Here is a 22,076-nt window from a genome sequence, read left to right as displayed (position 1 = left end):
AGACATTGTTTATCGGTTCGGATAGCCTCTTTAATTTCATTTTGGTTTCGATGTTGAAATTTGGAACATTCTTAACGTGTCACAGACGGCAAGCATAATTATCGGGTCTATTACTTCCATCGATTAACGTTTTCTTAAATCTGTTGATTTCAAATCTTGTACTTCAAATTTTTTTAACATTTTATTTTATATGAAGGACCATATTACACAGAGCTTGTCACTATTTTTGTCGTCGTTATCGATAACACATGAATAGCCGTATGTGACAGATACGTTGTTTGAACACATTTCCGCTTATTTCCATACAAATCAAGATACAAATGAATTGATAGATGGACACATAAAGATCGCAGAACCTGCACACTGCCTCAGTATGTAATACATAACTTGGGCAAGAGAAATGAAAAGTTTTGTTTGCAGAACGGCAATGCAGAATTAGTTGTCGTAACGATCAGGGACAGGGTTAAATCTGGTTTTCAAAGTTAAGGAATCTGTGAATCGTTTATTTTTTGCTCGTGAAGGGTAGACCAAAACCCATGTAAAAATGTTCCGCTTCAGGGACAAAATGAATTTGAAATTTACAACTCGAACAATTTGTTGGAATATTCTATGTTGTTATTTGGAGATGAAATAGCTTTTAGAGTAAGGCAAATAAAGCTACTTTCATCGACCTATTAAAATACAAATCGTTTCAACTCTAGTTTTTGATATGAATCTCGCTTTCGATCGCCAGAACCGAGTCTTCAACCCCCAAAGATACATAGTGAGCACCTACGAGTAATTATACCAAGAGAGGAAATTTCGAATGAAGTATGTGGTCCCAACATAAAATACGAAATGTGTAGTGAGATATGTTTACTCTTTTAATTAAGTGGGCACATTGAACTATCAAAAGCGTCGACTCCAGTATGCATTGGTGTAAAATCGTATGAAATGTTCAAGATTGTTTCGCTTACAATGGGTTCGAGAAAATAGAAACAAATCTTTTGTTTTACATTTTATTGAACTCGCTAAGTTTCGCTAGGTCGCCTGATAGGTCTGTCATACAATTCTCCCCTCTAGGATACGAATAAGATCTTGAAGTTAACGTAGTAAAGCCTTGTCTTTTTAAGGGTATTCGGTCAAAATAACCCCACCAAAATAACGAATAGTAATAATAACTAATGTCAAAAAAATTATTGGAAAAATGACGAGATGACCAGTATATCGACAAAATTCGAGGATATCGACAAAATTCGAGGATATCGACAGAATTCGAGGATATCGACTATATTCGAGTCTATCGATAGTCTTCGAATCTATCGACTATATTCGAGGATATGACTATATTCGAGGATATGACTATATTCGAGGATATGACTATATTCTAGTGTATCGACAGAATTCGAGGATAACGACTATATTCGAGGATATCAACTATATTCGAGTATATCGACTATGAGATGACCAGTATATCGACAAAATTCGAGGATATCGACAGAATTCGAGGATATCGACTATATTCGAGTCTATCGATAGTATTCGAGTCTATCGACTATATTCGAGGATATGACTATATTCTAGTGTATCGACAGAATTCGAGGATAACGACTATATTCGAAGATATCGACTATATTCGAGGATATCGACTATATTCGAGGATATCGACTATGTTCGAGGATATCGACTATATTCGAGTATATCGACTATATTCGAGTATATCGACTATATTTGAGTATATCTACTATGAGATGACCAGTATATCGACAAAATTCGAGGATATCGAGAGAATTCGAGGATATCGACTATATTCGAGTATATCGACTATATTCGAGGATATCGACTATATTCGAGGATATCGACTATATTCGAGTATATCGACTATATTCGAGGATATCGACTATATTCGAGGATATCGACTATATTCGAGGATATCGACTATATTCGATTATATCGACTATATTCGAGGATATCGACTATATTCGAGGATATCGACTATATTAGAGGATATCGACTATATTCGAGGACTACAATTAATACAATTAATAATTAATTAATAATTAATACAATTATTATCTTTAGGGAAGTTAGCGCCGCAGGCCGTGAAGAAATAAAAAAAAGCAGGGTCGAGGGGCGGGAATATCCCCCTTGCGGGGTCTAAGGGGCGGAGACCCTAGCGGGGTTTGGGGCAGAGCCCCATTGACGTCTGCATAGTATGAAAAAGCTCGCCGCTTTTAAATTTTAAGAAAACGAGTTCGAGACTGACCCTAAATATTATGGGTAATTATCAGTGTTTTGTCCTCTTTTTTTTCACCGGGGTTATTTTGGTAGTAGTTATTTTGTCTCGTCAATATTTTATTGGGGTTATTTTAACCTAGAGCCCTTTTTAAGTGAGGGCCTAAAGGATAGGTTTTTAGATAGATAAATAGGAGAATGCCACTAAGGTAAAGTTAGTGATAGTAGTTAGATTTTGGAAGCTTCAGTCAAAGAAAATTTTTAATTTTCCGCCGCCATGTTATATCCCCACTGTCGTCCACCCGTCCTGATATGCAATGACCAAAACATTTGAGAGAAGAAAAAGAATTAAATCTTTTGTTTCGAATAATTTTATGTTTCTCATTCGCCTCATTGTATTGTTTCATTTTAATTCTCTAATCCAATCATCTCATTTCCAGCATCATTGATTTTTCGTACTTACTGATTCGATATCCGAACCATGCATACATCCGTATACACATACACACACATAATCTATTTCATTCTGGTGTGGTTTATTTCATTTTTGTTTTTATTTATTTTCAGTTTTCTTAAATTTCTTGTTCTTTTACATTTTTTTTTTCATCTTTTATTATATTTTGTTATTAAACAAAAGGAGTGCATTTTCTGACCGTATAAATTACTCCATATTCTGACTTGTATTTAAAGTTGCAACAAGACAAAATGGCTTATATGCATCGTGTTGGTATAAGAAAAGAATCAAATTTAAACAGAAAAAAAATTCCGAAAGAATTAAAATAAAAATAAAGTCAAGTCCGATTCGAACGTCAATTTATTTTATATGTTTTCGCGACATTATTATTATTACCATTGTAAATGGGCTCTCTCGGTTGTATTATAGTTGTGTGTTACAATCAAAGATGGGAATTTCAGGACGTGATTTTCCTGGCCATTTTGATTTCTTTTTAGTTTTATATTTATTCGGTTTTGACTTATTTATGATGTAAATATTCATATTTATTTTAGAACATAATGGCATCATTATTTTATTTGTGGTTTGTGCGTGAAACTTTACATTATATCGAATTGCTAGAGATACAATTTTGATATGAAATCGTGACCATTGTGGGAACAATTAATTACATTGTGTAGATGCATTATCTTCAAGATAATATCTTGTTCTATATCGTAATGGAAAATGGATTATAAAACCGTATTTTAAGGGCTCAACGGCCAGAAAGATCGACACATTACCGTCGTTGGACAGTAAACGAAATTGGATCGTAACAAACGAAAGCTTTGAAGCTCTGTTTCCCTTTCCTTAGATAACACACATTACCGACCCGACCCTCTAATCCAGTGCCGTATCAATATTGTTAAATACTTCGTGCCTGACATTAAATGGATTGTATGTGGACTGTGGACCATAAGGTGCACTATTCAGATAGACGTTTTTGAAAAGCGCACAATTGACGTTACCGAAATTTAGACATAATTTGACTCAGCTGTTTTTAAGCTGGTCCACTCATACAAACAAAACTGCTAATACGCTTTGATACTGGTGAATTAGTTACGCACACGCGGCATCGGGGAATTTGCCACACGGTGCAAAAAGGACACGCTCTTTAACTACGTAAATGGTGAACTCGCACGCGCAAGCTTAATGCTGCAAATGCCTGTTAGCCATGTCATCGACTTAATGACTCCTTTTACAAAATGTTGGTATAGAAAAATCGATTGCGAGTTCCCATATTACGTAGTTGAAAAATGCGTTGTTTTAGCACAGTGTGCCAGATTACCCCACACCGCACACGCGGTTTGAATGAGTGGACCAGCTGAGAAACCGCTGAAGGAAATTCATGTCTAAATTTCACTGACGTCAATTGTACGAAATCGATACGGACTACTGTTAACAAATAGCATCGCGAAAGCATCCGTTAGAGTCATAGTCAGTTTTCAGATGGAAAGAAATTTAAAATTTAAAAAGAGTTTCTATTTCGTCTTTCTGATATCAGTAAATAGATAATATACTTATTGGCTGATCCGAAAGGGATCCTACACCGTTACAAAAATATTTTTTTGTTTTTAAAATAATTACAGCCACTGAAGTCAGTACAGCCAATGGAGACTTTCATGTCAATGATGTAACGACCATGGTTGAAAAAAAAAAGTCAAACAACAGAATTACAGATTTAATGATACTCTTGCCATTTAGTAAAACAATCAACACTGCACATTTATGCGACCTATTCTGTTAGTTTGGTTTTTTTTATCCACATCTACAGTATGGTGTCTAATGGTGCTCATTAGAGATGGAGATCTGTGACCAGTGCCTTAAATTACACAATTTTTCTAATCTGCTTGGGTAATTTGACTGGCTTTTTATAACTTATCAGACTTCTGAAGTAGTTCGAAGTATACGATATTAATCTAATATCAGAAAAGAACCCTACAGTCAACTCTCGATTGACCATTGATTCCTTATTCGGCGAAATTAAACATCAGAAAATTATTCTAACTAACAGAGTTCTTCAATCTTCAGATCGTTAGATGCATTCTAAAAGAGCTTTCAGCTCAATTACAAATATGGTATTCAACTGAGTGAATCTCATAGGTTTTCTAGCCTTGAAATTAGAACTATTCTAAAATCTCTATGATAAAGACGAACCTTACGTGTCCTCAATCAATGAGGAAGTGTTTTTATGAAGGTTTTTCTTTTAACAACATCTTTAACATCTGAAGTGAGAGCATTATGTCTACGTTTCAATTTAAGCTTGGACCTGATTTATGAATCCAGTGCCCATCCGACTATTCCACCGAGTCGATCGAAATTGAAATCAATTCAGTTCCGTAGTTTTTGGATTTTAGAATGCTTGTTTCATACACAAGAGGTCTGGGATTCAAATCTCGTTTGGGCGCATACAAAACCAATTTTATTCCCAAATTTCAATTCAAATTCAATTTGGTTGTGTCTTGCCGTCAACATGCACCAAAATCATTTCACATCATTTTGGTGCCACATTAAACGTCAACTATTGATACACAACATTCATGACTCTGCAGTGCTTATAAAATTCTAACAGGCACGCATAAAATCATTGTTATCACACCATATCAGCAGCTACCCTGATCTGTCTAAATACACTTCGTTTTCCGTTTCGTATCAGTACGTACGGCATTAATACCGTGCCATCGTACAATACAATTCACATGACGTTATCAATGAAAGCATTGACTACGTGAGAGAAATGAGAAGATCTCATGTCTAGTAAGTTTCTTGCTTTGAAATTTGTCGATTTGGCTGTGCCAGGAGTTCATAATGTTAAATTTGTTCGGTTGAGTTGTTCTTCAACGTAGTCGATGCTTTCACGTTGTGTTAATTGTAAAATACGATGGCATTGAATTAATGTCGACTATGACTTTACTTATACGAAACGAAGAACGAAGTGTAATTATACAGATTAGGGTAGCTGATGATATGGTGATAACAATGATTTTATGTGGGCCTGTTACAATGTAATAAGTACTGTAGAGTCATGAACTGTTGTGTATCATTAGTTGACGTTTAATGTGGCACCAAAATGATGTGAAATGATTTCATTTGTGATCGTCACGGTGTCAGAGTTTGATACTAGCTAGGAATATAAACCAGATTTTGCTCGAACTTCAGATCTTGATGCTATGAGTTCATAATGTTAACTTTTGTATTTAGGTGAATTATTACTGTTTCCATTGTGATACATTGCGGTCCCCTTCTAGAAATTTCAAAGTGATTTGTGACTTTATGTAAACTTATGTCTACGAATGTACAAGCTTACACAATCGTATGAGCTTTAATATGTCCCATTTTCAACCAGAATCGAAATGAGAATGGATACGCTTATCAAAATAGGTTCATGCCACTTAGCTCCACAAAGCACAGCACTGATTTCAACTTTCGAGAGGCACCGGTACTTAGCTAAAATTGTAGCCTACATTTGCGTGTTTCGTATTTCATTTTTGTTAATATCTTTTCATCAAAATGCTGGTCAAATTGCTACAACCAAATCTATTTTCTGTTGAAAGCTAAGTACATTTTTGAAAAAGGATTCTGGTGGAACGATATCATCAAAAGTAAACTAAAATCGAGTATTTAAAAATCGCCCTAATGTATGCTTTTCGGTAAAGTACCGGTGCCTCTTAATCAAAAATGAAAATTAATTGGAGTGTGAAGTGGAGAACAATGAAATCGAGAACGGACAACCTTAATCTTGTCAAATACTTCAAGGTAATCTGCAAGGTAGATTAGTAACAGATCTGGTTATGTTTTTTTTGTATTGAATACAGTAAGTAATAGGCCCACTGTTGGTCACAAAGCTGTGAAATTACATGCATTTAGTACCCTTAGACCTAAAGATTTAACAAACTTTTTAGACCCGTACGAAGTACTGGGGTCTTATGCGTTTACGCATACATCCGTAACACGTCGAATTGGACTCCCTGAGTAAGGGGAAACCTATTGTGGTTGTCTAGAGATGCCAAATCAGTGAAAAAAAATGTCCGTCTGTCCGTCTGTCCGTCTGTCTGTCTGTCTGCACGATAACTTGAGTAAAACGCATCCGATTTTGAAAATTCTTTTTTTTTCCCGTTTGGTATTGTCAAAAGAAAGGCTAAGTTCGAAGATGAGTGATTTTGGATCGACCCCTCCCGAGCTGTGGCCCAATAAGTGCTTTACGGTTTTTCGAAGATATCTCCGGACATTTAAACGTTAAACTTGTAAGTGATACGTCAAATAAAAGGTATTTACAATACCGATCGACAAAAAAAAAGTTTATGGAAATCGGATGACCGACTTGTGAGTTAGACCCCTTGGTGTGAAACAGGCACAGGGCGGCAAGCAGTTTTTGCTTGTAGGTCGGCCAAATTTGAACATATTTCGTCTGTTTTAGCTTTATTAGATAGGTATTGACCGTACCAATCAGGGAAAAAAAAGTTTTTGAAATTATGTTCTCCGGAGCGTGAGCTAGGTCTCTTGGAGTGAGCTCTTATCTGGCTACTCGGCCGTACAGTGAACGTGGAGTCTTTCGTCAATATCTCGAGTAAATTTTGACCGAATTTCATGAATTTTTTTTTGTTTGAAAGGTATTAACGAATGTAAAGCGTCGGTAAAATTTCCGGTCTCCTAACAAAATGGCTGCCGGTGGCCATATTGGATTTTAATAAAAGTGATATATATTGGGAAAAATGGTACTTAGAGTGTTTCTGTTAACATGGAAATAATTTGTTATGTGTGTGGGGTGTTTCAGACATTCCATATATGGACATCTATATATATCTATATACAGCTATATTGAGCTATATACAGGCATATGGAGCTATATAATAGCATATTCATCTGTGAAATGTTTATTTATAGGAAAATATAGGTAAATATAGCGGTATATAGCTGTCTAAATAGGAATTTATGAAAGTTGACTTCGTACGGGGCTATCTATATTGCCTCCGGCAATTTATTTGTATATGCTAACAAGGCAAAGAGTGGATAATGTAAGTGATTTTAAAGGGCGAATAGCTTTTCAGTAGAGAATGAAGTAAAAGAAATGAAGAGCTTCACAGTAAAGGCTTTTGATACGAATAGGTGTTTCGTACGGGTCGGCGTTAGCTATGTTTTAGTTAAAATTTAAAAAATTTTAAGTCGGTGGAACCTCCAAAACTTTTAAGTGTAAAGTTCACAAATTTATTGGAGAAGAAATTCGAAAATTTGGAAGAGATTTTCGTTAAAGTTACTAGCAAAAATTTTCGTAGACCTCAAATGTCTTTAGTTATCTCTTGCACTTTTCTTGCATATTTTTCATATTATTAAGCGTCGCTGCGATTAAAAGCCATTGAAAAGCATATTTGAAACAAGTTTGAAATCAACTAAGACTGAAATTTCCATTTAAACGTCTGCACTCTGCACCACACTTATCACAATGTCTATAATCAAATGCGAAATCATTACAAACAAAAAAGAGAGAAGATTTTATAATAATAACCATGATAAATTATGCACAATATGCACATTCAGTTCATCATACGGAACAGAACCGGCCATCCTATCATCTATTAGAATTAGCGCGTTTGAGACCTGTGTGCAAAATATTGTTGTTGTTGTTGCCGTTGTCGTCATTTTTGTTTTTTGTTCCTCTTCTCGACTTATTATTTTGTTATAAAATAATTGAGGCGCACACATTTTTCATATTAAAAATGGTAAAAACGAACGAAAATCGACATATTAATGCCGATGGCGGACAATTCTTTAATTCCAATTTTTAGACGGAGCACATTACAATACATAAACCACAATATGATGATACCACGGACGATCTAAGTATTATATACCATTCCCATTACAATCGTTCTATGTGATGTGGTTCCGCAATTATTATTGATTGTGCCTTATGGGATGATATTCTTTGACTCGAAAGTAAAGTATTATGTGTAGCTACGAACGTAGTGTAGATTAAGGCTGGAAATTATGGTCGATTTTTTTTCCTGGTAATAATATGGGGGCTGAGAAGTTCCTAAATTACAAGCAAGCTAATGGGTTCATTTTACCATGGCTGTTGTTTTATTACGTGCACTACGCATTTTGTAATTAGACTTTTTTGATAAATGTCGGTCTGGGAACCAATAAAACGCTGCCTTGAATGATACAGCGTATAATAGGTTTGTTTTGGGCTTACAGCTTTAAACAACTGACGTAACAGATTCAAAGATGGAGTGAGATGGAAATTGCATAGCACTGCTTCTAGCATAAACATAGAAAATATCTGGAGGCAGACTGTACTAGAATAAGATTTGCATCTCTTTCGTTAAGACAAGGATCATGTTCTAAGCGCACAACACATGCAAATGTACACGCGTACACGTATCAAAATTTATAGGCTTTTTGACGTCTGTCATACGAGTGGTGATGCTAGGAGCAGTGATATGGAAATACCATTATGCAAAAGAAAACTTTTTAACATTTATTCTGACAGGGAAAATGCCATCTGTAAATAGTCAAGCATAGCAAAAGCTACTACTCTTCGTCACTGTTTCTCCTAAAGCATCGCAGTTTGGTCGTATCCTCTGCTGCTACAAAAACCTGTTTAATATAGTCTGTCACATACGGCTATTCATCTGTTTTCAATAACGACGACAAAATAATGACAAGCTCTGGGTAATATGGTCCTTTTTATAGTAAAATGCATGTTAAAAAAATTGAAGTACAAGATTTGAAATCAAAAGATTAAAAATACTTCAATCGATGGAAGTAGTAGACCCGACTATAATACTTGACATGTGCTTACTGTCTGTAACAGGTATTAATTGATAAGAATTAAGCGTTTGGTTAGATGAAAACAGCTTAGCAAATCTAAGTCTGCTGCTTTTATAGCACAAACCATTTCGTCTTTCTACTTAGTATCATCTCGGGGGTCTTATAACGATACATTCACTGCTAAAAACCCACGGTTAGATCGTGCGAGCACAACAAAAGTTCGCATTCTATACATGATATAGTGAGTTCTTTAGTTTTTTCATACACACCATGCGCGCTATGTTATAAAATCTGTATGTATGTTTCTCTACACCATTATACTCTTCTCCTCATTCCACACACCTCTTAGACATTTTTTTTACAAGAAAAAGAAAGAAATTTGAAATTCGCTCTCATAGACTCAGTGAGCAGTCGCGCGCGTTGCATTTGTAATATCTGGATATGGATGGAGATGGAGGTGTATGTATAAATATACGTTCATCCATCCGACCATATACATATTCCCATTTTCATTTGGATAAATAAATGTTCAAGAAATTCTAAGAGTAAAGAGAAGAAAAAAATGGGCTTTCGTTCACCGGTGTGATATTGCTATACAGATGCGAGATGTTCTGTTCTGGTGTACGATATTGGATGGGTATTTTTCTTGGCTTCGTTATAATGATATTGAAATCAGAGAAGCTTAATGATACCCTCTATGGAAAAATGGAAAATATTATTTTTCAATTGGAGTGTGAATGAAATAATGAACCTGAAGGCAGAATTTTAAATTATTTCGATTCCATGCAAACATTCTGAGGGTCGTAAAATCGGATGTCAATTTGTATTTCGAAAAGGAATCGTTGATCAAACAGTGGATCCACATTTACAAAAGCCCTGGCAGAAGACGTAAAATAGAAGCTATTGTGTGAGATTTGTTCAAGAGGTGCTGGGGTGTGCTTGTGTGCTTTTCTCCCTTCAACGAAATTAGATTATGTTTTCAGAAACGGAGAAGCATATCTATTATCACTAAAGATTAAGATCAGTGGCAAATTATATATGAGAAGGTTCATGGCAAAGCAAACCGATCGATCCATCGATTTATTTCATCTTCAATAAAATGATTATGCCGAAAACACATGAGCAACTTTGTGTTCGCAATTATGTTGCAATCCGATATTTACCATAGACTAAACGCAATGAAAAATAATTGTCGATCCCATTAACGCGAAACTTCGGGCTTAGGCCGAAGACACACTAGCGATTTGCGTTGATGTGATCGAAAATGATTCCATTGTTTAGTCTGTAATGAATATTGATGAAAAATGATGAAAATGTATAATGGCATCCATATAAATGTTGTGGATTCGCTTGTTTCTTAATGTCTTAAGGTCTTCACAAACGATACAGTTATGACTAATAGCATTTGAAAAAGTTCTGTTTCAAAAAATTTACCTCCAGGCTCCAGTTTTTCCCCTGTACCATGCCCTAACCACTTTAGGTGGAATGGGCTTCTATGTGAACTATGGTCACAATCGACAATCCTTTGATGTTTAACGACTTTGACTTTATCTGAAAAGTGGTCTATTATTGATATTTCATTTTAAATAGGAAATTTCAAAAGCTTTTGAACGGGTATCACTCAAAATTATTCATTGTGAGCTGAGCAGTCATATTCAGTGAAAGATACTTGCTAAATCAAAAGTGACTGAATCTTTAGTTTGGATTTTTAATATGTTCAATGAATGTAAGACATTATTCGGAGCAGTACGTTGTTCTACAGCAAGGTTAGAAACGTAATACTTTTCAGGGGCAAAACGGCCACTTTAGGTTGCGAAAAAGTCGGATATTTAGACTGTAATTTGATTCCCATGTATATTTCAAAATGACTGATTTTCGAGAGTTGTTGTATTCGTTGTGTATGATAGCTACTAACTGTAGGGATTAAAAGAGAATGCAAAATGAACTACCATCACGATCAGGTGTCATTAGTTACTTGTATCAATTGGTACTAGAGATAAGTGGGTCGTTTGCAAATTTGAACAAAGTCTTCCCAAATAACTTATTGAGATTGAAAGGTTTTGACAATTAAATTTGTCCCGATTCGGCCTTGCATATTGATGTTTTGGAGTGGGTGGTTGAGTCACTGGTTGACGGAACTTCGTACAGTTCTAGTTCGTAAGCAAATACATCTTCTGAAACTGTTCGAAAAAAAGTCAACAAACTTTGCATGCTGTTTGGAAACTAATGATCAAATGTAATAGATTTTGTAAAATTCTATTACATTTCTAAGACATTACGTCATAGAATTACTAATGTCAGCGTTCTATTTTTGTGAACCAACTTATCTACTATGACATGTCATGGATATTTTACCGGAGTGAAATTGTATCACTAGAAAATAGAGCGCAAAGAATGAATTACTGAAAAAGGTTATGGCACCTCTCTTCAGATCAACCGAGGTTTCCTATGGATTCAAAACTATTGATAAAAATGAGTCATTCTGCGTTAATCTATTTCTATTAACCTGTCACATATGGCTATTCATCTGTTATCGATAACGACAACAAAAATAATGGCAACCACTTGGTAATATGGTCGTATATCTGGTAAAATGCATGTTAAAAAAGATTGAAGTACAAGATTTGAAATCAACAGATTAAAAATACTTTAATCGATGGAAGTAATAATAACACTGGTCATATGCTTGGCGTCTGTAACAGGTTAACCTACGAAGATTTAAGTCAATGTCCGAAGCTTTGACAAATTTTAGTCAAAACTTTCATATCACCTTCAAAAAATTAATATTTTGGTGGATTGATGGTCAAATATTTATCTGAATCTGAATCACTTTTCAGGCTTCGAGTCCTGGCAAAATTTAATTTGGCCGAGTTCAGTTGAACCGGGCGTCAAAGAACAAAACAAACGACCATCACATTCGCATTCGGCTGCAAATAATTCATCCAAAGCAAAGAAAATTTTTCTCTCATTTCACCTATATGTGCAAACTCTCTTCATTTCGTTTTCCAACTCTTCCGCTCATTCTCATTCTCATTTCTCTGTTTCATTGACAATATTTCCATTTAGATTAGACAAAAAAAACAACAACCATACAGTGTGTGTATATCGATATATACACCGATTCACCTCACAAACGAATATGAACATATAAATTCTTCTCTGTTTTATCATGTATTTATATTAGAGCAATATTTCTGTGCTTCGTACACAGTTGAATATAGTCACAATACTCGCATATTATATCCATGAAAATAACGAAAAACGCTATGTAGCGCACTAATATACAAATGAAAGAAGAAAAAAAAAACGCTGTAATCGCCGCCCCATAGAGAGGTGGTGCTTTAACCGGATAACTTTGTCCCATTCTTTCTACTCTTTTATCCCTTCCAAAAAATGATATGTAAACGAGACCAGTCTTCGGTCACCGCTCGGCAGGAGCGCATGCATAACTATTAAGACCGCTCGGCGCACATTTAACAACAACAAAAGTTTTTATTATTATTATTATTATAATCAAAATGGTTTTTCATTGCGAGCAAATTAATTCAATAAATAATTATTAATTGAAAATGTTTTAATTATTGTTTTGCATTTGTTTGTTTTGTTAATTTGCTGCTTGAAATTAATTAATTGTTTAATTGCTGGATATGTCGACGTTTCTGTTCGAGAATTTATTTATTTTGGATTACAGTTTTAATTAAACAATTAATTAATTTTGCGATTAATTAATTTTTTTTTTAAATATTTGATTGATATTATGACCATGTCGAATTCGGATTAAATGCAGTGACAGTGTGTTTTTGTTATTTTCCAGTCAAAAACAATAAATCGAGTTGATTTTCCGGTTGTTTTATTTTTGTTGTATTCATTCATTCATGTCAAAGATGGTGTATGAGTATGTTATCAGTGCGGATACAAAATGTTATCAACAAATCGGAATAAACTCTCAATCAGAGCTTAAATGCAAACTTACAACACGTTGTTGAACGATTGGTTTTTTTTGTGTTGATTTTTGACATTTTCAGTTGACTTCTGTTTGATATTTTGTTAATCGGAAAAATTAATTGATTTGAAATTTTTATTTTCTTAAATAATTGTTAATTAATGAATACAAATTTCGTTTGATTAATTTTTCGTTACTTTTTTCTTAAACAGAATTTAATTTTTAACAGAAAAATAAACGGTGTCAAATGTTCCTAATTAAAATTAAATGGATTCGCTAATTAATTTAAAACAAAATACATAAAAAAAAATGTATTTAAAAGAAGTGAGATAATTGAATTGAATACAAGAAACCAAATTATTATTACTACTGCGAAAAGTAAGCAATAATAATTACACAACACACACACACACACAAAATTAAGAAGGGAGAAGGAAAAATTTAAATGAAAATTCCAACATTGTGAAATTTTTAATGGGCAATTAATTTTAATTCATTTTTGCATAAATGAATTAGTGAAAAGTGAAAAAAATCAAAAAAAAAAAAATTGCCAAAGATATCATGAAAAAGCAAAAATAAAAATATCAAAAAATAAAATTTAAAAAATTAAGTTTGATTTTTAACGCAAAAAAAAGAGAAGAAAAATTGTTTTGTGTATAAAAAAAGAAATGATTTGAACGACACATATCAATTAACCAACATTTTGTTCACAAACCTTAAGGAACCAAAAGGATTTTCTTTGTAACAAAACTAAACAAAATAAAACAAATTTCGTGTAATTCATTGAATAAAACTGGCAATATCCACACAATCTACTAACACACAAAATACGGATAATAATGCAGATGGATTTGTACAGGTTTGTTGGCATCATTATTATTCCCTTTTTTTTAAAACTTCGCTAGTCCATACAGACAGGACATAAGTAGCCATATTGGACGTGCATAAAAAATTCAAATTCAATTATTGCTAACAAGTGACGTTCGAAAGTAGTTTTGAATAACTATTGCTCAATCAAGTTTTTCGTTTAAATGAAATAGTAAGGGTGGGTGTTCTTCTCTCGTCCTCCATACGGAATATTTCTTTTGGGAATCGGTGAACATATCAGTTCAACCACCCGGTGATGTTTTAACCTTGACATCCATGTTGCCTTTATCAGATTTAATGTCTAGATAAGCAGTCGTGAGATAACACCGATCGCACGGTCCGGTTCTCTATTGTTTGTTAGGACGACCCTTTTGCTTTTTAGTTTGATCAACTTAGCATTCAAGAAAGCATGTCGCGATTATAACAATTTTTTACATGTGTTCAATACACGATGTTCCATGGATAGAAGCAGGGGTAAAACCAGTTTTGATTTACCCTTACGGCATGTGAAATTAAAAAGGTAGCAAGGAGAATTACGCAAGTAACTTTTGTTCTCATTAGAGATATGTTTTGCGCAATTGTAACATGTACGTAGAAACGTAGGCTTAAATTTAGAATGCAAAAAATCTGTGGTTTTGAATCATCCGCGTTCGCAGTTACTGTAGGTCTTGATATTTGTGGTTAATGCTACGTTTTCCAGCCAATCACCTGTGTAGATCGGATAGATTTTAATTCAGTTTGTAATGCAACCGTCGATTACAATTCGTTGTATAATTAACGGAACAACAAAGATTCGATGCATCTTACCATACAAATCAATTGTCAAAGATCCCTAAATATTTTCCAACAAAATTTGCCATCATCTTATATTATGTCCCTATTGCTACAATCATGTACGATCGTTCATCAATAACGTAAACTCTTGCCAACTGCACATTTCTCCAGAGCCAATCCGAAATAGAAACAGAAAAAAATCGTTCCATGCGAATTCTATTCAATCCAAAGTCTCACATAACACACAAACATTTATAATTATAACGCGCTGTGACATAGTTTCGATAACGAAACGCCTGTCCAGGTGTTCGGATTTAATAATTCAAATAATTTTATCTGCTTGCTGTAAGGCTTTTTCGCTTGGCGAATAGTAGTAAGTAGACGGTTTCGACGAGACGTTACAAAATTGACAATTTTTCCTTATTTTTTTTTGTGGATATAAACAAGCGAGATGGAAGATCATTAAACCATTCAATTATACAACAATCAAGAAGAACCAGAAAAACTGTCCTGTTTCTATAATGCCCTTATTCTATAAACGTAATACCCCGGCCCATTGTTTAAAAATGTATACATGGAAACGAATGCTGAAAAAAAAAGTCTAAAATCACCGAACCTATTTACACTCATAAGACGTTCGGTTCGGAAAAATTGTATACTTTGTATTGCTGAACCCCACTCGTCCCTTAATAAACGCAAAAATTTTTATTTTCGTTATATTTATTTATCATTTATGAGGAGCGCTTTTATGTATATGATATGTACATTTCTTCCATCATCAATGTATATACATTGAGGTGATGTGCGCAAAAACCGGGCCCTTTAGTCCTTTTGTATAAATATTACTTCTTCTTTTTTTTGCTTCATCCATACATAGAATCCTATACATTATTCTATACCACGGCAAAATACACGTTGTGTATCAATTTTTTGAAATAATGCGAAAGGTCCTTTTGTTTAATCATCCTTCAGTTATGCTGTTGAATGGTATGTTATTAAGTATAGATGAGAGATCTCTCCGGTGTGTATATATGTGTGTACATGTTCAACCATAATAGTAACTAACATGCGTTTTAGAAGAAGAAAAAAATGTTTAAAATATTTAATGAATAGAAAAGGACGCAGATGAGGTTCTACCTTGAAACAGGGCTCACACAGAATTTTCTGCACTGATACATTCTCAAGAGATATTAGAATTTGAAAAAAGAATGTTCCTTAGGTGTGTTGCAAATAAGTGCATTTTCCATTGTCAAATCAACGTGTATAATAAGGGTTGGCATTGCGATGTGAGAACCGGTTTTTCGTTTAACGAGAACCTAATTACCGAATGTCAGAATTGTTCTAAGAAATTTACGTTTTTTTTCGAATTTTTTAAAAGCAAATGTCACCCCTTGGGGACTACTACACGATAGTTTAGCTTTGAAGTAGTAGATTTTCAAAACTCTGAAAATCATCAAATCGATACAAATTGTAGTCGTTCAATCAAGATCAAATTGTGGATTCTTGCCTAAATCATTCATCATCCTATCAAAAGAATCGCCGAATTTTTTTTGCAATATTTTGGATCTGCATACTGCAGCCTTCTTCAGTTGCATAACAACACATAACATAAAACTATACCTACCGAAGATTCACACTATTCACACCGAACGGAAGCGGTCGAATGGATAAATCTTGGTACTGTAAATAATCGATTTGACAGACCCCAAACACAAATTGAATATTGTTTGGTCACTGTCGAAAATCACAGCTCATCTCATCGATGTCATAAATACCGAACGACCATTTTTCATTTCATTTTAAACTTATTGCATTGGTGCACACACACACACATTATAATGTGAAATTCCAATTCCATTCTTGGCTTTATTAGCTAGTGATAGATCGACAAAATCAACATTTATTTTGTTAGGGGATCGAAAATAGAACAATGAAAATATATGTACGAAAATGCACTACAGAAATGTGTATATTAGACGTGTGTATATGGAACAATGACTATGCAAAAATGTGCATCCTGAATCTCAGATCTAAGAGAAAAAGATTTTTTTTTTTAATTCTTAAATTCTCAATTTCTAAACAAAATATTATTTTATGATGCAGCAAAGGTATAATATGAAATAAGAAACAAAAAAAAATGTTTTTTTTGTGTGTAGAATCGAAATTCTGTGAAGAACAAAAAAAAATATTTGGAACGAATACATTTTATCTATACTCTCAGAAACTACACGCACAATGGGATAGTTTAAAATTTTCGGCAGTTATTATACCTACCTGTCCTTCTTTTTATTTAGTTTTATTTAAGTCGGTGTGTGCTAACAATATTTTTGGTTGCAGCCAGGTGTGCTAACACCTTTGCAAAATGCATAACAGAATATTATCGGTTTCATACTATTTAGAACGTTTGTGCAGTAATGTCATCTGATAGAAATGGCAAGCGTATCGCAACGACATCATTGTAATCTGTTACTTCATCTCTTGATGTTTTATACAAAATCTATCACTTCACTATTTTTATCACACACAGGCTCAAATCGGTTTTTCTTCTTTTCGTGTTTATAGATAAGAGATAACTAGCCGACTGTGTATGTTTGTTCCATCATATGGTAGAAACGATTTTTCACAAGCCGAACACGAACGAGAGTCATAGCCTCAAAGCTTTAGCGATCAATTTGTCAACAATAACTTTTTGGTTGTAGCTCCATCGATGACACTTTGACAGATCAAATAACATTGGAACAGACCAATACATTTGTTCCAAGGCCATACGAATTGTCAAATTACTGTGAAATTTCATCCATTAGAGACATAACCTCCTCAACATTTGTAAGTCACATCTCGTAGGTTATGTTGCTCTCGATGGAATGTAGATCCTTAGAATTGTGTACAAACTGGAGATATTATTGAAAGAAAACGAAAAATTTAATCCGAGAAAAGCCAACCTCCCAACGTGACAATTCAGTCAATTTAGGAATAAGATGATTTGGATGATCCTCCATTGATCTGTCCGAAAACATCAGTTTTCCTATCAAGTCGTCGATTGTTGACTTATAACACACAAAAAAAATTTCGTATGCCTTCCGTACCACACAGACACTGATTTAGTGCGATCTTTCCATTCATTCAATATTTCATCAAAAAACTACCGACAAAATTTACGATCAAAACAACCCCTCCCCATTGAACGTCTATGGAATTTTTGACATATCGACATATTGTAGACCAAAATATTAAGTCTTTTCAGTTGTTGGTTGTTAAAGCGGTGGTAAAGGAATTGTAAAACATAAATTCCCTTAAAGATTATAAACAAACGACACTTTTTTGTTCGCATTTAGGCGAAACGGTTCAAACCATTTTTATAAAGTAAACTGCATTTGTGTTCGTCGATGTTTACGTGAATTGCTCATCGGTCGGTGTCGGTGTGTGAAAAGATATCTAACCTCAAAAAGTCGCAGGTCGATTGTTTGTGTTTTTTTAATCGAAAATAATTATTGTGAAGCCTATCCAAGGCCTGGGTGATGATTTTTAATAAGAAAGGCTTCCTAAGGGCTGCCTGTCTAAGGTTATTTTAGTGATTGTGATCAATAGAAATTGTAATTATTTTGAGTTTCTTACGAAAATCCGATGTCAAATTCATTCGGAATATTAACATGTACGCTCCTGATAGGAATTTTTAACTATTGCCGGTAAGTAGTCCATATCTACAATAAATGATGGAATTTGTTTATGTACTGTCCGTTTGACAAGAGGATCGCCACGGTTCAGCAGGGGTTTTTGAACATTTGTTTTTTACACGTTGGCACACGTGCTCTTGTCAGATTCAAGATTCTTTTTACGAAGGTTACGCTGATTATACTTTGTGAAAAAGGCCAATACCCTGCAAATATGTCACATCTTGGACAGAATTTGACACTGCAATATCTGCAACATGAAAAAACTAAATGTTCGAAACCCCCTGAAACCCCGTGCTTCCACCTACGTAATATACACAAACTAGGTGAGCCAATCTTAATTTATTATGTGAGTTTAAGAAAACAAACAATTCGTTTGACGTCTACTCTAAATTCGCTTGACATCTACCCTAAAATTGTCAGACATTTATGTTTCCCTATTAATCTTAGTTTACCGCGTAGCACGGTAAAATCTGCTGGTATACATCAGGTTTCTATGTGTGTCTCACAAGAATCTACCCTCTCCTTGTTGCTCAAGTATCTCACATAAGTCCTTCGTATTTGCCCAACGTAAACAATATAGGAAGGCAACACCGTTTTTAGCGCCTATTTCATTAGTTACCGCTTTTACTAACGACAAACATGTCATTGTGTACGTTTGTAGTCTACCTAGGGTTTGATACCCTGAGAATTTGGGATCGACAGCCACGACAAAAATAAGCGATCACCTAACCTATGACTAATCTTGTCTTATAATGGTCAGCGTGGTAAGGCGAATAAAGTAAAAGAATTTTTGTTTAGGCAAATGAAGTAGCAGATTTAATGATTGTATCTCGATTCGCTTACCATTTCTAAAGATTTACCGACAAATTGCTTCGAAAAACCCCATCAAAAAATCAAGTCATTGACAACGTTTGCAACGGACAGACAATGCTATTGACGACTAAATGTGGGAAAACACGATTAATCGAAGCGATTCGGTGCATTTCCTATGCAATTTATCCAATGTGGTTATATTGATGGCTAATTTAAATGAATGGATAGTCGATGGTTACCATTCCCATTAGTTCAACCAATTTCTCTTCGATTAGCCTATCTGAATATCAAACAAAAAAAACAATGAAACACACAATTAACAACACCAATCTCTTCTGTACAGTGGCTTTTTCATCGGTTAACTTCTTGATTATGAGATTAAACAGTTTGATGATATCGTCTAGCGAATGTTGAACCCATAAATGTGTAAAAGATGTTTGTTTGATTATTGATGGTAATAAAATGGAAATTATAATGCAAAATGGTCATGATAGTGTCTGCGGCCTTCGCATTTTGTTACGTTTTTCGAGAGAAATACACGAGCATTGTTTTAGCATTTGAAGATATTCGCCGTCGGTGTATCAATGCAAATTCTACTCCAATGAAAATTGTCACTGAATGTATTGTGTTGTGAGATTTATGTTCTTCTGCAGTAAGGTCGTCTATAGGACCGACTTATGGATTCCTTTGTAATGACAACATGTTATTAACGAGATCAATTTTCTAACGCTTAAAAAATTTAACGAAGGACAAGGTTACTGATGCTAGTCAGTAGCGTCAAAACTCTTATTTTATAACTGATTCGGTCCACCGAAAATAGAGATCACGCTGAATCGTTCCTTCTAATCGTATTGTTTTTCCAACATTTAGCCATCGATAGTTCAATTCCATTCAGACGTTGATTTGACAAATATTTTTAGGGTTTTTTTTTTCTGCTTCTATCGAGCCAATTTGTCTTTGAATGGAACGTTTAACCGCAAATGAATAGAGACTTCGTTCGATTAAATGCGTATATTAGAAATAACACGATCTTAACTACTTATTTCTCACTATGAAAATGGGGAGCAATAAATATAAAATACCGCTTATCCACACAGACATTACATATACAACACTGTGCGTATGACTATATATTATGTATCGTGTGCTCTTGGTGCAAACGAATGTTTGGCATTGAGTTGAAAAGATCTAATATTGTAGCATAATCAACTGAGTTCTCGTTTTTTTTTTTGTATTTGGCTTTGGTGAGTGTCGTTAATGAGGATGTAATTTATCGATGAGTTGATCCTATTCAATTTTAATTTTTGTGTTACTGAGATAATTCCATTGGTATGCACTGGATAATATTATGTTCGCTTACACAGTATAACCATGTCTGTGTATATATGCGGAGTAAATGGATATTAATATTAATGGTGTTGTTGGAAAATTAACGTTTCAATTTATTGTTGTACCGTATTTATGGGTGTCGGAGTCGTGATTGCAAAATGGAAGATATAATGGAAGATTTGTGTTTTTGAATTGATTTAATTGAAGATAATTGTTTAAATAGCCAGAAAAAAACAGAGAAAGAAAAATACTGCGGGACTTAATTGGAAATCAACCAAATTGTCCGCAGAGCGACGTTAAATTATAAACAAGAGAATTGAGTCCGAAAAATTACAACAACAAAATATTCTCATTCTATCACATACCAAACAACCTTCCGATATATATACAATATCAGCATAATAAGCAAAACCAAAAGGGTGGCTTATTTATTTCCCATTTTTTGTTATTTGTTATATATACAGTCCGCATCTAATGCGATGATGGGTACGTTACGGTTACGTACCCACTTTATATTGAAGATAGGAAAAAATATTGAACTCAACGACTTGAATCATATTCTATATATAGATTACATGAGCGGCCTCCATCCACACTATTTTTTTTCTGTATATACCTTTTTTTTGCTGGTCCTCTCTATGTACAAACTATCTATTCCTTTACACATTTCCCATTGGTTGTGTATTGTGATCAATATAATATATAAAAAAAAAGTTAAGGTAGTCTAGACAAACCGTATGTGTATATAAATGTGGATTTTTTTATATACCAGAAGAAATGGATCTTACTATGACTACGCACATAAAAAATCAACAAAAATTTAAAAAATTTTTTTCCACCGTATTTTGTAGATCAACATATAACTCTGACTTGTACGGATATGATGTCTTTAAAAACGAACAAAAAAAATAAATAAATAAAATAAATAAATACACAGGAACCGGTAGATATGGCTGCAGTGTTGGATATTTTTTTATGATTGACCCGGTAAATTGTGCAGATTTGATGGTTGATTGCGTTTTTTTTTTCTTCTCCTATATGTCTTCTTTTTATGGGTGAATGGACCGAGGGATTGAATTGTTATTGTTTTAGTATTTTGTATATTTACTACCACACACTTTCCATTCGATGTGGATGGCACGTTCGACCATATTTTATTTCGATAGAAATTTCATCGACTCGGTTCGTTTAGAAACTG

General features: G+C 34.1%; 1 protein-coding gene and 1 long non-coding RNA gene across 4 annotated transcripts in view; both read left to right on the top strand.

Annotated features, from left to right (window-relative positions):
* The first annotated feature begins 12,802 nt into the window (after positions 1-12,802).
* On the top strand, positions 12,803-13,849 carry LOC119085012. Of its 2 annotated transcripts, none has more exons than XR_005089200.1 (2): positions 12,803-12,966; positions 13,651-13,849. It is a non-coding gene; the product is annotated as an uncharacterized LOC119085012 (long non-coding RNA). The 2 variants fall into 2 exon arrangements; XR_005089201.1 differs by having other exon boundaries at positions 13,634-13,849.
* A 112-nt stretch (positions 13,850-13,961) lies between these two features.
* The window catches only part of LOC119085003 (zinc finger protein 2), a 93,849-nt gene continuing 85,734 nt past the window's right edge, over positions 13,962-22,076 (top strand). The window contains exon 1 of one of the 2 annotated variants that reach the window (XM_037195179.1): positions 13,962-14,280. The gene's annotated coding sequence lies outside the window, so the exon portion shown is untranslated. Of the gene's footprint in view, positions 14,281-18,203; positions 18,749-22,076 lie in introns of those variants that run through there. The other variant, XM_037195180.1, reaches the window with a different exon arrangement.

The sequence above is a fragment of the Bradysia coprophila genome, unplaced genomic scaffold (genome assembly GCF_014529535.1).
Source record: "Bradysia coprophila strain Holo2 unplaced genomic scaffold, BU_Bcop_v1 contig_94, whole genome shotgun sequence".
Classification (NCBI taxonomy): domain Eukaryota; kingdom Metazoa; phylum Arthropoda; class Insecta; order Diptera; family Sciaridae; genus Bradysia; species Bradysia coprophila.
The sequence above is the reverse complement of the archived record's forward strand: the minus strand, read 5'-3'. Positions and strand labels throughout refer to the sequence as shown.